This window comes from Euwallacea similis, chromosome 5 (genome assembly GCF_039881205.1).
Source record: "Euwallacea similis isolate ESF13 chromosome 5, ESF131.1, whole genome shotgun sequence".
Lineage (NCBI taxonomy): Eukaryota > Metazoa > Arthropoda > Insecta > Coleoptera > Curculionidae > Euwallacea > Euwallacea similis.
Window position 1 is genome coordinate 6,730,081 of NC_089613.1, and position 23,353 is coordinate 6,753,433.

At 36.0% G+C, this 23,353-nt stretch overlaps 1 protein-coding gene across 1 annotated transcript in view; it reads right to left on the reverse strand.

The window, feature by feature from the left end:
- Nucleotides 1-23,353, reverse strand: part of Snx21 (Sorting nexin 21) — a 75,543-nt gene that overhangs the window by 35,469 nt on the left and 16,721 nt on the right. The window lies entirely within an intron of this gene.

Consider the following 23,353-nt stretch of genomic DNA (forward strand, 5'->3'; position numbering starts at 1 on the left):
CTTTCACTCCAGCCCCTATCGAAATTTTTTAAGACATTTTGTTTTCATTTGATTATTAATTTTTTTATAATATAAAAGAATTTAGTTACGTCTATTCCACGTGTTTTGGAAATATTGACAATTTTCAGCAATTTTTGAAGAGTTTTCCTTTCATAAAATCACGAAAAAGTGACAATGTGTTTTTAGTAATTAAACCTAAATCAAGAGAGAAATAACTTTGCTAATATACGGTTTGGACTTATATATATATGTAAATCAGAGGGAGAAAAACAGAATATCATGGCGTCACAGCGTGATACAGAGCGAGTCAAAAAAAATGATACAACTGTCGGCTATATTTTTTTTATATGCGATTATGAACGAATTTTAAATAAAAATTGAATGCTGTGTTCAATTTTACACACATTTTACACTATTTGGGTCATATCGCTGTATCATCTGTATGCAGATTAAAAGTATTTTTTGCTTGTGTCGTAAAATATTTAGTTACACTTAGATTTGATTAGAGGAGGTGTGGTATTATAAAGAGTGCACAGGAAAGTCACCAGATTTGAATGACTTTTTTTTTTTACTTTGAAGTGGTATCAAGAATAGAATGCGCCAAATTCCAAAGATGCCATAAAAAGCATAATTCTTTATGTCCTTTATGGAGATAAATTCATGTAGAACTCGTTTTACGTTTTTGATTTCGGGAAAATCTAAAAAATTCTCATTTCTCCAAAAATCACAACTTTGCACAATTTTTAAGTCAAATTGTTAATAACGACATAGATAATTTTATTAATGTCGATTTTATAACAAAAAGGTTAATTTTCAACTTATTAAACTTCGAAAATTAATTATGCAAAATATGGAAAAATGTATACACAGATTTTCCTTACGAATGTCTCTTCAAATATGAAAAAATACTCAAAGTGTTGTATTGATAAAATTTGAGCATGGATCGACTAAAGCGAGAATCAACTTAAAGTTGATTTTATGGCAAAAAAAGCTCATGTTAAGAGGTCTGAAGTTCAAAAATCAGTAGAGAAAAGTGCAAGAAGCATAGGCAGTTTTCTTAGTATTTTTCCTATTCTTCTAATCTTTCCATGTATAAAAAACCCACATGGCATTTTAATTTAGGAAAGCGATTTTTATAGTAGCCAAAGACAAAATTAACTTCAAATGTAATTTTATTGCAAGAAAATCGTCGTTTTCAAGACGTAGAGGAGATCGAGAGGTCTATGTACTGTATAAGACCTGTATCTTTAAATATTTAGTGAAGAAAAATATGGGAGAAAGAGTAGCAAATCTTGCTCATGGCATAAACTCTCTAAATGTGAAAAAACATACAGGGTACTGTAATTAAAAGATTCAAGTTTTGAGCAGCAAGAGCGAGGATTCATTTAAATTCGATATCGTTGCAAATAAGCTTGTTTAATGATTTTTAATAATTGCTCAATATTTTCTCATCGTTTCTCTAAATCAATATAACCTTTCTGAAGAGCTGCAGATAATTCTTAGGCAGCCAAATCTAGTGTAGACTTAAATTCGATATAACTGCTATTAAGCTCGTTTGAGGTGCGTCTTCCAGATAGACTTCAACCCTAAAAGATCAGAAGCGAGCAAAATATCAAATTTCATCTTGTAAAAACCAAATCGCACGTGGGTGACGTAAAAGATCTTCCATTCATTATGCAGCCGTAAACGGTAAAGAATTAATTAAATATCGAATATCGAAGCCCACGTGCTTGTTTCACATTATTGTCTCTGACGGGATTTAATTATTAAGACTTTATTGCCGATCGATAGTTTTTGACGTTTCAATAATGTGAGTGGGCGCATCAACAGTTAACAATATCATAAAGATAGTTTTTTGAGCTCCCAAATTAAACTTAACGATCTGATTGGGATCTCCAATCAATGGTCCCCATTAGGGAGCCAAATATAGCCACGGCACTATATTCAATAATAAAAATAAAGCAGTTGTCCATTGCCGAATCGCATCACGTAACCTCCTAAACGTCTTTATATGCGACCACCCCAAAGGGCGCCCCTCTCGTATATTCCATCGCCGAACCCATAAAACAGTAGATCATGTAATGGTCATCTTTATTGTCCGTTTTATCGCATCTAATAAGTACGAAAAATCCCTTATTGGTTCCCGGGAAAACTGCATCAATAAGCGGTTTCCCCGCACTGAAACGTCTGATATAAGGGTGAAATGGCCCTTGATAAACCTTATTCCGAGGTTTTATTTCGCAACAAGACGCAGTTAATTAAAGGCTAGTAGCTACCATAAGCAATCAGCTAACCGAAAAAATTAGATTAAGTCCGGGCGCTTATTTATTCGACAATTAGCGTAAAGATCCGTCCCCGAGGGCCGATCAGGGCTAAAAAACAGGGGCCTTCGGTGCACGCGAGCCCCAAATAATTGAAGTGACATCCCCGGCCACTTAAAGCCGCCCCAGGCTGATGGGCCCCAGGGGCGGGGGCTTGCATCGAGCAGGGACGTAGGAAACCTTTAGGAAAGACTTTAGGCTGCAAGGAGGGAAACATTCCTCTATAGTTCCGAAAGTCCCAAAAGTCTCAATCAGGAAGATTGAGGAACGTATGGAAATCTATGCGAAATTCTAAGATGTCAAATGGGTAGATTCGAAGCTCTGAAAAGCAGTACTCTGCAAACTCTATGTTTAATTAGCTCGATCAGCCATAAAACTCATTTTAATCTCATCAGGTGTCGTCAGTTTGGTTCATCTCGCTTCAGCTACACGCAGGCAAAAATCGGCAATGTCAACGGTGATGATGTTGAGCCTGGAAGAAAATATCCCATCTGAATCATTTGCCACGTCCAGTATAAATACACGACAGGTATCGTTGGCAACTACGATCTACATCTACTCTACTGTTAACTCTACTGTCAGAAAGTTTATACCTAATATGAGGACTAAGTTACGCCACTGTAGCAAGTAAAATACAGAGGCTTAACGCACACTATTTAATCGGAAAAAATAGATAGATTTATTGCTTACAGTAATTTTAAAAATTCCTAAAATACTCATTTTCAAAATGTTTAGCTTATACGCCCCTGGGTCTCAAGCCACTGAAACTCGAACACCCCATATATGCATGTACAATCGCCGAAACTGAGTCATCATCACCATCAGGGTCATCTGCAGTTGCCGCAACCCCCTGATTTCGGGGGATGACGCGTGTGCCTACTTGACCGCAACCTCCGGTGTATCTGTTAATAAAGCGATCAGATTCAGTGCAAATCCGCCCAATAAATTAGGCCCGATTTGAGTGGTGACCATTGTTAGGCCCAAATTGAAATTCTATCGATGGGCATTGTGCGGATCGAGGATGTGTTTATTCGGCCATTTATCATCCCATTGATTTCCCATCGGACCACTGTCCGATGACCAAAAGGTGGGCGATTTTGAGCAAATGTTCGGACATTTGGAAGCTCCGTTAGGGGTTGATTTTGTTGTACTGGGTTATTTAGGAGACTTGAGAAGCTTTTCAGTTGAGGTTAATAAATGTGTGCGACGCCCTTCGTAGAAGATGTTGACAGCGTGATTTTTCCTGCATTTTATTAACCCTCATTCTCGTTTTGTTAGTACACCTCCATTTGAAGTGAATTCTCCACATTGTTGGTTTGGAGAATTCACTCATCATTCATTTCAAATTTTGCGGGAAATCCTGCAAAATCAAATACCTGCAAATCAATTAAAAGTAAATTTCAGAAAAATTTAATCTTAGATTACACAAGTTAAACTAAAATTTAACGGAAATTTAAAATTAATTTAAAGGTATTAAAGAAGTTAAGAGTAATTAAAGGAAAGCTAGTGATTGCTGACTCAAATTCAGTCGAAGGTGTTTTTGCTATAACTTTCATCGTCCGGAATGCCATTAAAATTCACATATTATTTCATATTCCGGATATTAAACAACATTTTTCGAGGTTTTTGAACAAGCTTAAAGCTGATTAATAAACTTTTAGTCTTGGACGTTTGAAAATTGTTGAAGGACGTTGATAAACTCGTGAGAGGCACAGAGGCGATTCATTAAGGCACCAGAAGCCACTACAAAGAAGAAGCACGTTCCTCGTCGAATTTGATTATCATATCCCAACCATAAATACACCCACAACGTCCACGGAAACTCTGACAAATCAAATGATTTACAATTTATTTGGCCTTAAGGCCGGATGTATAAAATACACGCAGCAGAGATGTTTGTGTCCCTTACAAAAGCTGTTTTGTCACCTAATTTATTCGGCCTTCCATGGGACGCTCCGCGGGGTGGTTGTTTCATTTTCTCGGTTTCTCGGACGATAATTATGATGAATTTTCACCTTTTTATTTAAAGCTGATCTTTGATAATGCCCAGATGAATTGGGACGGCTGCGGTTAAACTAGGGAGGAAATAAATCTTTCAAAGTCTCCCGACAAACGTCCCTAACACACCTGAAGCCTCTAGAGATCTCCACTCCAAATCAGCTTTTTTGGCGCATGCAATGCAGTCAGTGACCTTTAAGGGCTCAGAACGTTACAATCACTCACCCCATCTTCAATTCAAGGCACTTGACTGCCGGATTAACCCTCAAGTTTAGATTATCTCGACGTGTTTTATTAAGTTGACATTTACCGCCCTTTGAGGGCCCCTGCAGCCGCCGCCATTAAGGACCTAATGATGACGTACGCCTTCTGGAAGCTTTAAGCTTTTCTCATGCTATCCTAATGAATGGCAAGAAACTCTACGAGACATTAATAAAATTTTATTCAATTTATTCAATTTAGTCAAGGCTGATTAAGCGAGTCGCGTTCAGTAGCCAATCGTGAGGCTGCGAGCGGATTTAAGGCTCATTCCACTTTTTTGTAGTCAATTAAAAATGATAATCAGCCAATTTGTCAAAAGACGAGTGTTGGCTGGAGGCTTGATGGCTTCGGATAGCCGATGGATCAAGATAAAAGAAGCTTTTTAAATAGATGCGTTTGTTCTTGTCTGTTAACCACCCGGGAGTTCCTCACTGGATGTCTGTTTATTGTTTAGCATTTTTTTAGATAATCCCCGATTTATCTTCGGGAAGGCCACGCTTAAATGGATTACATCTAAGTGTTAAGAGATATCCCGTTAGGTTAAAGTTTCTCGGTACAAGGAAAAATTACCGGATTTTTGCTCTAAAGCGCAATCTCCCTCAGTTTTCGAGATACAGTGGCTCATTATTTAATAAGACGCAGCTTGGTAGCCAATCAAAGGCACCCTCTTCCTTTCTTTTCTATGATCGTCGATAGCTAGAGAAAATATACTGCGTGACATAGAAAAGAGAACACCCCGTAAAAATGGTTTAATCTAAATAATTTTTGGTATGCATGTTTGTTTATATGTATAGCAGAAACGATCAAAATTTCACTCATATTTATCTACGTATTTACGAGTTATTCGGAATTTTAGGTTTTTTTTAAATATAAAAATTGCAATAAAATATCAACAATACAACTGGAAAATAACATTTATTGGAGTGTAGTGTGCTTAGAAACTGCGTAGAGATATGCCTAGAACCAGAATAGAGCGAAATTTTCATCAATTGAACGAGTTTGAGAGGGGTCGAATAGTGGGTCTACGAGAGGCTGGTCTGTCATTTAGGGAAATCGCCACTAGATTGAACCGTAGTGTAAACACTATAGTGAGATGCTGTCAGGGATGGTTCGAAGAAGGGCAAACAGGCAGAAGAACAGGTACTGGACGACCTCGAAGAACTACAGAACGCCAAGATCGCCGACTCCGAATTATGGCCCTAAGAGATAGGTTCGTCTCGTCGAGGACGCTGGCGGATCAGTGGTTCGCTGAGTATGGAAGGCCCATTGGGATACGAACCATTTATCGCCGCATAAGAAGTTTTGGATTGATTTCCTACCGTCCCTATCTCGTGTTACCCCTCACCTTAAATCATCGTCAAAATCGACTACAGTGGTGCCAAGAACGGATACATTGGACTCTGGAATGGGATAATATCGTGTTTAGTGACGAATCCAGATTCTGTTTCGGTATGCATGATGGTCGGGCAAGAATACGAAGGAGACGGGGTGAAAGATGGGATCCTCAGTTTGCAATACAGAGGCATGTCCATCAGACTGTTGGGGTAATGATTTGGGGTGCCATTGCATATGGTAGCAGGTCACCTTTAGTTTTCGTCAGAGGCAGTATGACAGCCCAGCGATACATCCAAGAAGTCCTGGAACCTCATCTTGTGCCTTATCTGGAAACTCTTGTTGATCCAGTTTTCCAACAAGACAATGCACGACCATATGTGGCTAGAGTGACTATGGACTTCTTCCAACAAAATGCAGTCAATTTGCTACCTTGGCCACCTCGATCTCCAGACCTCTCACCGATCGAACATGTATGGGATATTATAGGTAGAAGGTTGCATAATTTACCCCATCCCCCGCAAACCCTAGCTATGCTGTGTCATGCTGTCCAGTTAGCCTGGAATGAGATCCCCCAAGAGGACATCAATCACCTCATTAGATCCATGCCTAGACGTGTACAGGAATGTATAAGACACCGCGGAGGACCGACAAATTATTAAATTTTTTTTAGTTTTTAACAATTAAATTTGTTCAACTTTTTAATGTAGTATTTGTTTTGGCGTAAACAACATGCATACCAAAAATTATTTAAATCAAATCATTTTTACGGGGTGTTCTCTTTTCTATGTCACGCAGTGTATATGTAGAATAATAAGCCTCAAAAATTACCTAAAGGAAGTTCCTCGACGAACTTTATACGTCAGGACAAAATAAATCTTTTGATTTTCCAGATATTGGGACGACGGTTAAACCTGGGAGCACAGCCCATACCTAAATCGGTATATTTCACTAAGAAATGCTGTTTTGTGTATCATCTCTGCGTGGGATTATTTTGGCATCTTTGCCGAAACGGCTTTGAAGCGCCATCACGTAATAGAACAATTGTGAATCGCAGCAAACACCTTTGGGCCAACCTCAAAAAAACTGATCGAGCCGATTAAGTTATTTTTTAGAACAATTGAGGTTTTTTGTGTTGCCTTCACGTATCGGATTATTTTGACATTTTTGTCGAAGGTGACTGTGAAACGTCATGACATCACGAAACAACTGTGAATCATTTCTTCGAGCCAATCGCGCAATTTCTTAGAAAAATTGAGTGTTATTGTATTGCCTTCACGCATCAGTTATTTTGGCAATTTTGCCGAATATGGCTTTGGAAAACCGTGTGGGTTGAAAACAATTGAATATTCGTATGCGCGTCTACGTTGTGTCGCAGATCTCTCAGCCAAGCTAAAGCTGTCGCCAAGTTGCATTTTCCGAATTCAATCTTAAAAGTACAGTGGCTCGCCAGGTCAACAGCGCCATTAAAAAATTATTTATGACGATGTTGTAAAACGCACTCAATTCTTTGCATAAAGAAATTAATATTAGAAAACTTCCAGTAGATAAAGGTGACGGAGCAATCATATTGGACTGTGCTTACTTATTCAAACATGTGAAGTGCGAAGAGGTTGATCCATATTCAGGTTGTTTCAAAATACTCAGTGTTTCTGTTTTTCATGAAAAGTGCTGTTACACGATCACAAAAGGTGGTTCCGTTAAATTTTAACTAACCTGAATTAACCTCGCTTTCTCAACGCCTGCAGAAATCAAGCCTTCCCAAACGTACTTTCCCACAAAGTGCTTTAAAAGTGAAATTTTTCTGTGTATCCGCGTTCGTTCAGGAATGCCCAGAAATTGACATTTTTCAAACTTTGAAATGGCATATTCTTGAAGTCAAAATTATCCATCTTTGTCCCAACTTAACCTCTTATCTTTTATGATTACCGAAATCTCCATGGTTAACCTCCAAAAACGGTCACGCTGTATACGATCACATTGATTATTGACATCGTTACTGATTCATTTTCTTCCACAGCTTCGAACTGCTCCCACTGGATTTAGAACAAACGGCATGTCAATTCTCTATTGGGTCCCCCTGTACATCCTCATTGATTTTCCCGGTAATATGCAGTGCCGAATACGGCCTTTTTACCACCGCATCCCGCGGTGCTTTCAAGTGACTGATTACCATAAAAAATAATGCGACTGGTTTTTTGTTATGACAGCAGCCATCAAGCCCAGTTTCACGACAAACACCCGTAATTATGGTGGGCTATCAATCCCAAGCCGGTTCGCAATAGCCTATTAAAATGATAAATGCCCTTTGTCTTTGCCAGGCCCATGATGGTCAACCATGAACCATGGTCGGTTTGTCAAGCCAAAATTGACGCGGTTTTGGATCACAAAACCCACTTCGTATCTTGCAAACTCGTGTTTTAACAACATCTATTACACAGGCCCTAAGGCTTATAATTCTCCAGTTTAAAAACCTACAAAATCTGTCGATATAATCGAGAATTATGTGCTTTCCTATGTGGCAATAAGTGCTGGAATCATGATGGTAATTTCCTGGCAAATTACGCTTTAAAAATGGCCGCAATCACGCCTCTTTATTGTACATGTTCCTTGGTTGCCTTGGGATATTCAAGGCTAGACTCAACCCGCCTCATTAGGCCACATTTTCACTCCAATGCCATGACTCTTCTAGAAAATCGATGCAATTCTAAGACAATACTTAGAAACCCCAAAGCTCATTCATCTACCTCAAAGTTAATAAATAGAATTGACCTAATATACATTAGCCTGTAAACCCCAACAGGCCTTACCTCAATCAGTCCTTGTATCAGTTACCTAGTATGTTCGTGCATTCATTTACATAGCGCGAGCAACATGGCGCCTTGGACCGCACACTGTTTGTATTTACCACTTATATGCAATTCAAATATTTGGGCCCCAACGTACAGGACCGGGCCCCCGCCGTGATCCCCCTGCCATATTATAATAGCCCGAGACTGATCTGGTATTCAAAACGATTCGTTTCAAGCGTCTGGATTCGTGTTGGGGGCCATTCGTCATGGGTTGGAGGAGCAGTTTAGGAAGTGATACCAAAATAACACCATTTTTATGGTTTATTGAAATTTTTCCCCTGAAAGTTGAAAGACGGCAATATTGGGAAAAATTTCAATAATATGCCATATGGAGAAATACGAAGGATTGCGCTCAGTTGGTAAGTTGCAGTTTCACATGCCTTCAAGATTAACATTGGATTGTAAACTTTTCATTCAACGAGAGCAAAGGAAATGTGATCACATTGAAAAAAATAATTGAGTGATTTGTCATATATGCATGTGGTCAAATTTGCAAATCAGTTTGCTCCATTCATGATTAAAAATTAAGAAACGCGTTTAGCCTTTTTAAAGGCAGTATGATACGATACTGATTTTTGACGTCAATGTCCTCAGATTTTAGAATTTAATTTGGAGATGCAAATTCAAATTTGAAAAATTACTTTTTATGTTGCCCAAGTCCTTTCTCTTTCTTTTTAAAATTAGTTTGATTTTCACATAAAACTCTGATTTGCTTTATTCCTGAAACATGGCTGAAAAGCATGTTTGTCACCCATGAAAAATAATTAATCGATTTAATCATGATTTTATATGACAACAGTGATCATTTAAACAAGAGTTAAGCGCCATGTTGCCAAACCGACCAGCCATAATTGGATTGTACTAAAATTCCCCAACCTACGCCTCTGATTTTTTTTAAGGCAGATTATGGGTTGTTTGGGGGAAGCCTAAATTTACACGAAATCACATGCGTACCGTGAACCGCTGAAAATTTAATTTAAAAATTTGTGAATCAACTTATTTCAATTTGATTCCTATATCAATGATTGTGGATGCTTGTATCAAAATGGCATACGAAATACAATATGGGCAGGCTGTTAGTGTATATGGAACGCATTGACCAAAAAAGCTCAAACCGTGTAAAAAAAACTACTATTCTCTTAGAAAAATTCCCAAATCAACTCATTTTTCCCAGACTACTCTTGAAAGCACTTGCTATAAACCCACATAAACACGTAAACTGACAAAAAATCCAATCAACAAATTAAGGTGGCAGACGGATCACCGTCGCCAGCTTTAAGAGGGCTACAAGTTGACAGATTCTGTTTAATTTTTTCCTTTGACTCGTGACACCCGCCCTAATTCCCAATACCGTACCTTACACCCATTGGCGTATCCTACTCAACCAAGAAAATCATTGAGAAAAACGTCATAACTCTCAAAACGAAGACTGAGTACGCCCCTGAGCAACATTATAAGAGCGGCTCTCTTACACCCCCTAACAGATGTCTGTATTCGGGCAATCAACCCCATAATATCATAAAAGCCTTCCGTGTGCTACTGCATGCTGTGCTGTTTACATTTAGTGATTAGAGTTATTATGATAAGAGGGCCCAGGACAAATTAAAACCGCCTCTTATGTACCTCTTAGTGGTTTTTTTTTGGGGCCGCTGGCGCCATAGTTGTTGGGGTTTGTGGGGGGAGGGGAGGGGGCGAAGCCCCCTACAAGTATGCGGACTTAAGTAGAAAATTACAAAATGATTCCGCGTGGGACAACTACTCCCGGAGGGGCACTTTAATAAGGTTTTTTTCTTAAGACCGGGTTTCTTTCCAAACGAGCAGATTAGGAGGAAAGCGAGGCCACCTGCGTCAGGCGAAAGCCACCTACAATTTGCTTAAATTGTTGCCGGAATTTTTCCGACACGACATCTCATTACTGCCGCAAATCCCCGATAATATAAAAAAGATGGAGCATCCAGGTGCGAAAGCTGATATTATCCCCCCTACCCTCCAACACTGCCAGTCCAAGAACTTTTATTCTTGACAATGAATTATGGCAGTAAACTGGCAAAGTTTTGGAATATGAAGGATTTGGCAATGCCGTATTTCGTTTTTCTTTCAGTTATGATAGACCTCTGTTCCATCATGTATCAAACCATTTAATTCTCTTCCACAGCTGCCAAATCGATGTTTGTTCTTGTTCAAATTAAAGCCGTCCGAGAGCTGCTGCGTCAAGCATCAGGAAGCTATTCAACTTATATGAAAGAAACGTTAATTAGCATTCCGTAGAATAATTCGTGAATATCTAGAAAGTATATGAAGAATTTTACATAGATGTGGCAACATCACGCTTTACTTTTGTTTCAATTATGTCAAGTCTCATATCCCGTCAAGCGTCAATCCATCGAATTATTTTTCATCGTTGCTTAATTTACTTGCGTTCGTCTTCTAGGAAGATGTTTAATTCAGCGACGTAGAATAGGAAATTCTAAGGCATTAAATGTCTAAAAATTAGTAGAATATTTAATTTACAGTTCTATTAAGTTTAAGCACTGGTCAGTAAATTAATATCAGTTTCCATGGAAACTATCCTCCAGTTAAGCTTAACTGCACTTGAATAAATTGATCCTAGACGGAAAATTTCAGCTTTGCAATAACTCATTCTGAATAAAAATATTTAGTTAATTGCGCGACTGGGGCAATGAACGCTTTTCAGCTAACAAGCTTGTTTTGCCATTTTCTAGTATACAGCGTTTCCTTAAGCCCATTGAGCAGCTTTCAGGGGCCAAGCTCCGTGGGAAGAACAATTTGATTCATACTATATATTTTTATGAATTCAAAAGATGCTTGTAATTGCTCAGGATACTCCCGAGGGAAGAGGAATAGATGAGGTTTAATTCATTTTTGAGCATATACCTTACAGGTTTGACACTTACAGAAAAGCTTTAAAAGCTTGAAACTTGCTTTGAAGACATGTGTATTAACTAACTTACTTCACGCTGATACACTGTCAATAAGAATCCAACATTCACGTTTAGCATCTTAATCTAATTTACCATTTACATGTAACCAGTAAAACCTGCCCTTAATGGTACAAAACCGCACAACAGCCTCGTATAACTCTCGGAAGAAGCTTAAACCAATTTCGATCATATCTGGCAGTTTACGAGTTCTATTATGTCAATTTTGTTTGCTATCCGGCCCAACAATGTCCGAACATAACTATGATGTCCAATTTCCATATACGATCAGAGAATGGTAAGTGGTCGAAGATGCCGGACCATAAACTTCTAAAATGCGCTCTATCCGGGGTCAGATACGATCTGGGGCCTCGACGGGTGGCTGCCCCCTAACAATCTTGCGGTATGAATTGTTGTTGTTGGCCACTGTGGGTAGAAACCTAAAAATCGGTGGTCAAAACTGCCCTAAACATACACACCTAGGGAAGAATTTTGAAAAGAGCGTGATAAGAGAGTTGTCTATAGTCGACTCATTGGGCTTCTATGCAAGTGTCACACGGTCCGTTTTCATTTATGTATGTATATATATTAGACCATTGATTTGATTTGATGAAATTTGCTATTCAAAATTGAAGTGCCCCTACAACTGGAAAAACAGTACTTAATGATGACTAATTTAAGCAAGTTTGTACGAAATTTACCTTAAAGGTATAATCTACCCCGCTGGTAGCAGAGCGATGGTATCAGGGACAACGTTCAAGTTTCACCCTTTATCCTGTTAATCAACTTAAACATCCTATTAAAGTTCGCCATGGAAAACGAATAACTGATGTTAAGAAGTCTATTTTCATAAATATTAATAATTATACGAGCAGCCACAGTCGTTTGTCTTAATAAGAGCCATTAATTAAAAAACCATTACGGCCAAACGTACGTAAATTATTCATCACAGACGTTAAAGTTTTAGAGCCGTGTAACAGGAGAAATCATCAAAATCGACATGCTTCAAGAATGTTTACTGAATTATAAGTATGTAATAGAACCTCACTGCAAGTTTTAAATAAAAATTTCGTTAAAATTCTTTACCAAAGCATCAATTATACCAAGAGGTTCGATACAGGGACCTACATCTGGAACTCAACCATGAGGATATCCGCAGTAACAAAACATACGAGGTCGTTCAAATTGGGGTAACGTTGTTCAATTTGGAATTCAGGAATATGCTGATTTAAAATTTTAAAAATTCCGAGGACTTTCGAAGATATTCGAAAAAAGTTGAATTTTGGAAAACCATTTTTATTCTTTCCTTAACTTATTGTGTCAAATAATTCATAATAATCAACGCTTCATCATTGTAATTTTTTCTCATGTGCAGAATTAGTCACGTAAGTCAAATTTTTCCTAATGAAGTCATTTCAAAAAATTGAGACGCATATGCATACACGTTCATCAGACTTATCCCCAATAGATTTTATACAGGGTGAGTTAGAAAGAATGAATCAACGCTAAACTGAAGATATTACGCACCAAAATATTGTGATTGAGCTTAACATGGCTTATACCAATGTCGCTGGTTTAAGAAATACAGCGTGTTCAAAATTTAAAATTTATTTTGAAATTTCTCAATAATTAAGAAAGTTTTGATAGTGTAAATCTGAAAATTGGTAGTTTTATGTTTTTTAGTGCGATAATTACGAATTTTAAGTTTATTTTGATTTTGCTCCTAGAAGGTACTAGTTTCACAGTATCGTTTAAGTAATTTCAAACATACTTTTTTTTCTGTTGAGCCGCGCTTAAAACATGTCGACAATTTAAAAGAATACTCACTTCTAGGGGTGGGAGAGAAAAGGTACTCTTGTTTAGGTCGTCTAAATCTATCCGTTTTTAAGTTATTTGCATTTAAAAGGTTTAATGGATTTTGCTATGATTTTTTTTCAGACTCCGACATTCCTGTTTTTTTTTTCTAAGTAAACTTGTGTTAATATTTGTCAAATGTATGTCATTAAATTATTTGGCTTTTGTGTACTCGTGTTGATTATTAATAGTGCAAAAGGTTCTAGCTAATAAGCAGAAAATGCCACGACATAATTATTTGTCTAACAGTGAAATGCGTGATATGATTTGTATTTATGCTTAAACAAATTTTAATGGACATGAGACGACCCGAAAATATCTATAACTATAGCCAAATAGAAGGTAACCTAATCATAAACTCTTCAGAAATGTTTGCAACCGTTTAGGCGAAACTGGATTTTTTCGCCCACAAAACAACCATGGTACTCCGAAAACTATCACAGTGAATGAAGAAGAGGAAATTTTAATTCGTATTTTGGAAAATCCAGGCCTAAATACTCGCCGGTTAAGTGCGATAATGGGCCTAAGCCAATCGTCTATTTGCATAATTTTGAAAAAAGAAATGCTCCATCCATATCATTATACTCCTGTTCAGCAGTTATTGCCTCAAGATTTACCAGCTCGCCTACAATTTACTCAGCTTATACGAAATATGCAAACTGAAAACCCAGATTTCCTCGGTAAGATTTTATTTACCGATGAGGAGACATTTACTAGACAGGGAGTTTTAAATTGGAGGAACTATCATTTGTGGGATTTTGAGAATCCACATGCTATAAAAGAAAGGCATTTTCAGCATGAGTTTCAGGTGAACGTTTGGTGTGGTGTAATTTCTAATTTTTTCATTGGACCTTTTGAATTGCCACCCAATCTAACTGGACCTCGGTATCTAAACTTTCTTCAACATCATTTAAATGAGCTTTTAGAAGATATAGCACTCGTATTAAGAAAAAACATGTGGTTTATGCACGCCGGAGCGCCACCATATTTTGCCTTACCAGTACGCCAATATTTACATGAACATTTTCCTCATCGGTGGATTGGCCTTGGAAGTGAATTTGTTTAACCACCGAGAAGCCCAGACTTAAACCCTCTGGACTTCTCAGTGTAGTCAAATTTGAATTATTTGGTTTATCCGAAAGAAGTTAATTCTCTTCAGGAGTTACAGTAGAAAATACAAGAAACCACGAATAAATTTAAAAATAATAGAGAAATTTTGTTTAACATTCAGAGACATTTAAGAAAGTGCATTTTAAAATGTGTTGAGGTAGGTAGTGGATACTTCCAACATTTGATTTGAAGTTTGTCATTATCACTATTACCAATAATTGTTGTTGTTATTTATTGTTGCTTTGATTATTTCTCAATACTTTTCTTGTTTTAAGAATAAAAAATACATACATAGCAAAATACATTGAACTTTTTAGATGCAAATAATTTAAAAACCAATAGATTTAGACAACCCAAACAAAAGTTATTTTTCTCTATAGAATTGAGCGTTCTATTAAATTGTCGACTTGTTTTAAGCGTGGCTCAACAGAAAAAAATATATATTTGAAATTACTTTAACAATACTGTGATACTAGCGCTCTTTAGGAGCAATGTTAAAATAAACTTAAAATTCGTAATTATTATACCAAAAAACATAAAACTGCCAATTTTCAGATTTATATTATCAAAACTTTCTTAATTATTGAGAAATTTCAAAATAAATTTTAAATTTTGAACACGCTGTATTTCTTAAACCAGCGACATTGGTATAAGCCATGTTAAGCTCAATCACAATATTTTGGTGCGTAATATCTTCAGTTTAACGTTGGCCCATTCTTTCTGACTCACCCTGTATATGGGGAATTATAACAGACCTCATTGACCTTAATATATGATACAATACGGTAATCTGAAACAAAAGCTGATTTAAAAAAAGTGAACATCAAAGATGGCGCCTATAAGAAAAATCAAAATTGATGGTTGTAGAACATCGAAAGATCGGATTTCAAATATGACATTGCCATATTGTGGAAGAGAAAAAACTGTAATAATGAAATGTTAATTATTTTGAATTATTTCGCTAAATAAGCTCAGGAAAAACTAAAAACATCTTTTCTAAATTTAAATTTTTTTCGAATACCTCCGAAAGTCGTAGGAATTTTTCAAATTTTAAAATGGCATAGTTCTGAACTCCAAATTGTACAGCTTTATCCCTATTTGATTGACCGGAGATATGGTTAGTGTTGTGCATACTGCTGGCTTCTATTGCTAACACAGTAATAATTTGACCCTTAAGATACTTCATAACAGGTTGAGAGCAACATGCCTCATAAAAATAATTGCTACGCAATACCTGATGAGAAATCTTAGAAGAAACCTTCAAACTGGCTCAATCTCATTCATTCTGAATCTCGCAAGTCATGGGCAGTTCTGTTCTTTAATAATAAGTTAGTAAGTAGAATGTTTGCTTAGTCAATATGTTACCATTGTCGTTACGCCTCCATTGGCGCTGAGGCGGAGATCTCCACCCATTTTTCTCAGTTCTCTCGAATTCAATCACCTCGTCGATTGTTCTTGGGACGCGTGTCACCGATTTACATAACAAACCCAAATTTGGGGAGCCTCGCACATTACCACATGGAATATACACACAAAAGGGGGTTAAAGGGGGGACGAGGGGGGCAGTTATTGCGTTTTCCTCTTAGAAGCGCATTCGTATAAATATGAAATAAGGTGGCGGGAATATACGGTTTTGCTCCCCCAGTTCGCGTTGAATAATCTTCAAATTGCCCGGAGCACATTCGGCCGTGAAATATGGAAAGTGGCGTGAACGCCCTGGAAAATGGGAAAATGGAAATGTAAACGTCCGGGTGCAGAAGCGATGAAGTAAGCATGACATTAGCGAGCAGAGTTTCCCGCTTTTTGATAAGGTTTACTTCCCCTGCAATTTCCCAGAGTTTTTCCTCTCGCGGAGAATTTCCAGGAGATATGGGCAGTGGCGGCGTGAATATTCTGGAATATTTACTCCGCCAACTGGTTTGCATATCGCATTCCATATCACCGAACGATTCTTAAGAAGAGGCTCTCTATAAAGGGGCAAATGCAGATATGTACCTGTATCAAGAGGAGTTTTTAAAGCCTTACTGAAATTATTTTATCGATGAAAGGATGAATAACTGGGGGATATATATGGCCGGAATCAAGACCCTACTCCACGTGTCTCCTCTTTGAAAATTTCGAAATTATTTAAATGATGGTGTTTACCACTCTAATCGACTAATATAAGTTCTGTATTGATTCTCGTTGACTCAATTGAGGTCCTGGAGACTCGAACATTCAGATTTTCTCGAATTTTTCAATTCTCAAAATATCGAAGCTTCAAACCTCAAGAGATGAAAAACATAAATGCTCAAAGGCCCCTCTTTCATGTTTCTTTGACTTATCTCTCAGTACGCCACTGTCAATTTGATAATTTTTGTTAAAATGAGTCTATGGCTTATATTTTTCTGAAACTCCGTACTTCGCTGTAGATCCTAATCATTTTATTAGAATAAATTCTCAACTCCTAATATATACAGATAATAATGAAAAAAAAAGAAGGAAAGGAACAGAGAAAGAAAAGAATAGAAAAGGGAATATTTGACAATTAATGTGAATTTGTGGTAAGCTGCACTCAAACAGATTGACAACATTTCTATGTGAATAATTCTGTTTCTAGCCCTGTACAAAACCAAAGTCAAAAGCCAAACATCTCTGAGTTGGTACATAAATACCTTAAACAACCCTCGTCAGTCACCGAATGATGAAAAGTGGCAACTCTACAAACAGTTTAGCGCATGTCACGTGTGGTGACATCCATTGTCCCCCAGAAGACTGGTATTTTGACCGCATAATGAGGTGGAATAGGGGATAAACGCTCTATGACGTCGGAGCATTACACAATTTCCTTTTAGACCACAATGCGACCGCAATGACGGCCTGTCATAACTGTATGACGTATCGGCCCGGATGACGAATGCGGTTCAGGTAAATTTTAATTATTAATAGCCTACTTAGGGCAGATGGTCGGGGGCATTGTGTGAGATCGTTTCAGAAAAACGTCATGTGAAAGAAAGAGGTTTTATGTGTGTGTTTAATGTCGAAGTCTCATATCGAAACAAAAACCTGAAGGGTAATTAGGGTTATTATCTCACTGTTAAGTTGGCTCTGCCGAGGTGTCATTCTCAACCGCACGAAAGGCCAATTTTCGCTTATTAATTTGCCTTAGAAGACAGTTGGTAAAACGCTATAGATTCTTCTTTTTTTCTTTCTGATTTAGTGATTTAATGTTGCTCAACTTTTTAAGCTTTAACAGTACCGTGTCTTGTCAGGCACAAAGCTACTTAACAGCCTCATTGTGTTTATTGCGAGTGACAGCGAATCGATCACAATCGCTCGACTTTGCTCGAGAACATTATTCAGTGGGCGGCGATAAGGAAATCCCTTCTAAGTCGATTTTGTAGTTTCACAGAAGCAGATTTCAGTTCAATAAAGCCACTGGCATGATCAAGCAGGGGCAGAATTTAATTTAAAAACAGTAACCAAAAACATGAGTTTTGGATTTCAGGACGTAAAACAATTGCAAATTCACTATGCACTACCCGTGAATTAGGTAACCAGATATACAGTTCGTATATGTACATGCGTAGATGAATGGGGCTACAGAGATACACAGGGTGTTTGTAAAATATCTTTACAACGTTCTATCACAGGTTCCTCACATTAAAACAAGACGATTTAGTCATATCTACTCTGGCCCAAAAGTTGACAATAACAGCGCTAGGGGACGTCAAAGTTGAAAATTAAAAATCAATTTTTGATCATAATATTCATACTATACAACATAAAAACATGGAAGTTAGTATAGGGGAGATTTTCACAACGCGAAATATATATCTGCTGACAAATTGCACTTATATGGTAGAGAGCCAGTTACAGCCCACAGAACGTATTTCATTGATTAAAACTTTTTTACCTCCTGGTATAAATAATTTTTAAATACAGTAATGTATTTGGTCATCATTTCTAAGGAAAAAAGGTATACCTTATTGACGTTGCTAGGAAAAACCGTTTACGAGAAAAATGCATTTGAGTGACGGCGCAACACTAATATTGTTCTAATAAATCGGTAATGAACTGATGAAGTTTAATAAGAAAAGAAAACAATAACAATTTTAATGTCAATCTAAAATTTAATGTGTGGATATAGCTTTATGATGAAAAAGACGCATAGCGAAATAATTATTAATATCAATCCATGGCTGTAAAAGTTGTTTTTTTAGTAATTGTATGTTAGATTTCTACGCCAATGGAAGAAAAGAAGTTTAGGTAAAAGATCTTAGATTAAACGACTTATTTACCAGAAAAAAAGGTACTTTTGATAAGAATCTTTTAATAATTCGCAGTAGTTTTACAAAAAAATTAACACAAAAAAGTTTAGTAAACATATTTTAGATAAAAATTCGACTTTCAGAAGCGCATTTGTCAGATATATAATGTAAAGAATTTGCCTTTACACAAACGCTGTTATTGTCAATTTCCATAGTTCTATCTAAATAAAAGAATTGTCAATAATTTTAATTATTAAGTTTAATTAATCAGAAAATTAAATTTTCGAGATTCATCGTCGCCGCGCAATACGCGAATGAAGAATATACCAATATGGTATTGCTGTTTGAATATTGCCAAGGAAATAATTGTGGGTGTGTTAAAGTGTACACCGATAAATTTCTGAATCTTTGTATACCAAGCCACCCAACTTTTGTCGCTGTTGAGCGACGTCTTCAGGGATGGCCAATTTACTTCTTCACTATTGATTATGGATTTTGCAAGGGTCGTTGAAGTGGAAGAAGAAATTTTAGAACGTGTTGGAATAGATCGAGAAATATCTACAAAACGACTAGATAGGGAAATAGGAATATTCAAAGATGTCGTTTATGGAGTACTTAAAAAACAGTTGCTATATCCTTACAATAAGACGCTAGTTCAAAATCTCCCACATCTTGATTCTGAAATGCGTCTGGTTTTTTGTTGGTTTATTAATAGGCAAAGAGAAAGAGATTTAAATTTTGGCAAAAATATTTTGTTTACCGATGCAGCGTGTTTTACAAGAAAAGAGGTAACGAATTTTCCTAATGAACACGTTTATGTAGATGAAAATCTGCATGCAATCAAGGCAAATCACTTTCAACACGAATTTAGAATTAATGTGTGGGCTGAAATAATAGGTAACCATATTGCTGGTCTTGTCATTCTTCCATAAAGATTAACGGAAGAAATATATTTGCATCATCTACAAAATATGTTGCCAGATTTGTTAGAGAATTTACTTTTACAACTTCGGAGAAATATGTGCTTCATGCATGATGGAGGTCCACCACATTTTGTACTAAATATTAGAAATCATTTGAATCAGCAGTACTCAAATAAATGGATAGATAGATATAATGACGCCCCTGTAAACTGGTCATCACGTTCTCCGGACTTAAATCCAGTGGATTATTTGTTATGGAGACATCTTAAGTTCATGGTTTACATGACAACTATAGATAATGAAGAACAATTATGCCAACGTATTCAAGTTGCAACAAATAATATTAGAGATGACGAAGAAGTTATGCAAAGAGTACATTGTAGTTTTTTCGGCGTATAAATCTTTGTGTACTTGCAAATGGTGGATACTTTGAACAGTTTCTATGACATCTTTATTTATTTGTATTCATGTTTTGTAACTTAATTTTTTAAAAACTACTACGAATGATTAAAAAAAGACTTATCAAGAGTACTTTATTTGTAGTAAAAAGTTGTTTAATCTAAAATCTTATACCTAAACTCTTTTTCTACCATTGACATAGAAATCTGATATATGCAATTATTAAAAAATCCAAGTTCTACGCTCATGAATTGATATAAATCATAATTTTGTTATGTGTTTTTTCCTTCATAAAATTACATATATCAACATACTAAATTTTAGATTGATAGTAAAATTGTTATTATTTTCTTTTCTTATCAAACTTCGTCAGTTAATTATCAATTTGCTAGGACAATATTCGTGTCACTCAAATGCGTTTTTCTCATAAACGGTTCTTCTTACCAACATCAACAAGGTATACCTTATTTACTTACAAACGATGACTAAATATACTACTGCATTCAAAAAGTATTTATACCAGGAGGAAAAAAATTGAATGAATTAAATACGTGCTCTGGGCTGTAAATAGCGCCCTCTATCAGATAAATGCAATTTTTCAGCAGATATGAATTCTGCATCTTGAAAATCTCCCCTATATTAACTTCCACGTTTTTATATTGTACAGTATGAAAATTATGATCAAAAATTGATTTTTAATTTTCAACTCTGACGTCCTCTAGCGCTGTTATTGTCAACTTTTGGACCAGAATAGATATGACTAAATCGTCTTGTTTTGATTTGAAGAATATGAGACATAGCGTTGTAAAGAACTTTTACAGACTCCCTGTTCGTTATTGTGAATTCTTTTTGATACTATTTAGGTAGCTATTTAATTTTTGTGGCTTTTCTTTTTCTTGTCTGTTACTTTTTCGTCCTGTTTGCTATCCTCTTGTTGTCGCTTTTTATTTCCTACGCATTCATAATTTCCCCAACCTTTTATTATATTATATATATATATTATAATTAAAATATATAATCATTGATTATTCATTAGAATAATAATAATTAATTAAGTGAGTAATTGTACAAACAAAACAATTATAGTTAAAATGAATAATAGTTACTGTAAAATTAATATTAACTCAATCTAGGTTTTCAAAATGATGGTAAATTGTATGACTACTTTTGACAATTTTCTACATTTTTCTGTATTCTGGAATGTATTTCCATTTACGCTCCTTAAAATACCTCGATTATAAAATTGTAAAGGGCTCAAACTTATACACCTAATTTTTTATATACCCCTAAAGATGAAAAGAGTGTAATGTCTGGAGACCAGTTGGCCATTTCATTGGGATGCTCTTTACCTTGTTTAAAAAGGTGTAAAACTAACTAACAATTTAGAACTGAAACTGACGTTGCCTTCCCCCTTTGTCACCAGGCTTCAAACAAAATCGTCAATGACTGTGTATTCAGAACCAAGAAAACCTGAAAAAAAACGAGTGAGCCCAAAAATTAAAACCACGTTAAACATAAAAAAAAATTTTTTTTCCATCTAGACAGCAAAAATGGCACTTTACTTTCTGATTTGTGTCAGTATAATGGCACCTTTCTCAATTAGCAAAGAGATATTATATTAGGAGTCCATTTAACAGTCCTTCTGACTCCAATAAGTTTATTTGTGATGTCATAAAAAAATTAATTATGGGGATGTATATGAGACTACTGAAGGTAAATTGTAAAATTAGTAACGACCCTACAGGGTGCCCCAAAAAATTGAGGAGTAATAAAGCGTCATTTTTTAAAATGGGACCACCTGCATTTTTTCCGCATAACAAAATCTTCGCTTGATCTTCTGTTAGCTTCAAAATTTTTTGACAGGGATGCAATGACTGGAAGATATAACATTTTAAAAGAAATTTTAGACATTTGCAAGCCTCATAAAAAAATTACTTTCATAGTTAGCTTAAGTCACATTTTGATAATTTTATGATGGATTTTCACGTAAGATTTCCTTAGCATTCATGAATACTCATTTATCCAAAAATACACACAGAATGTTCACAATGACAACTTCAATTTTTACTTTTTCAACTTCAATTTTCTTCATTTTGGTATAAAATAATGTTATATTTATCTCAAATGTTTATGAAATTATTAATTATTTAAGGAAAATTTTCATTTATGGCCATGTGCCTGAGTGTGTTGCCATGGTTTCGATGTGGTTTGTTTTAAGTTTTGACAGCTTATTGACGTCTAATTCATTTTCTTTTCCTAAGATGCTTTTCTTTTGACTTTTTTTTCACAATTAACACTTCCTGTCCAGTCATAACGTTCCTTTCGACTTTCTAGGCTCTTTACATTAGGATGTCCGCTATTAGGAAATCGTTGTGCTCTATTAGCAATCGTTGTGCCGAGATGCTAATAAATAATTTCCATCACATGAATCAATTACATAAATCATACTAATAAATTCTTGTTGAGTATATTTCATTTTGATGGCCACTTTTGAAATAAGCAGATTTCGAAAGAACAGAAAACCATAAATAAGCTGTCAAAACTTAAAACAAAAAAACATTGAAACCATGGCAATGTACGATTAACACCTGGAGCCGCGAATGCAGGTTTTCCTAAAATAATTAATAATTCCATTAATATTTAAGATAAATAGAAATTATTTTATACCAAAATGAAGAAAGAAAATTGAATTTTCTTTCTTCCTAAGTCATAAAAAACACATCATTCTATTTGAAAAAATTAAGAAAATTGAAGTTGTACAGGGGAAAATTAAAGTTGTTATCGCGAACACCCTGTATGTATTCTTGGCTAAATGAGTATTCGTACCTGTCAAGATGATCTTACATCCTCCTAAAATTATCAAAATCTAACTTAAGCTAACTGTGATATTAATTTTTTTTATGAGGCACTGAAAATGTTTAAAATTTCTTTTAAAATATCATAGCTTGGAGTCACTGTCCCAGGGCAAAAAAATCTAATAACTAACACAGGAACAAGAGAAGATTTTATCACGTGAAAAAAACGTAGGCGGTCCCATTTAAAAAAATAACACTTTATGATGTCCCGCTTTCTTGCGACACCTTGAAAGGATTTCATTCATTTTAAGATTTGCCT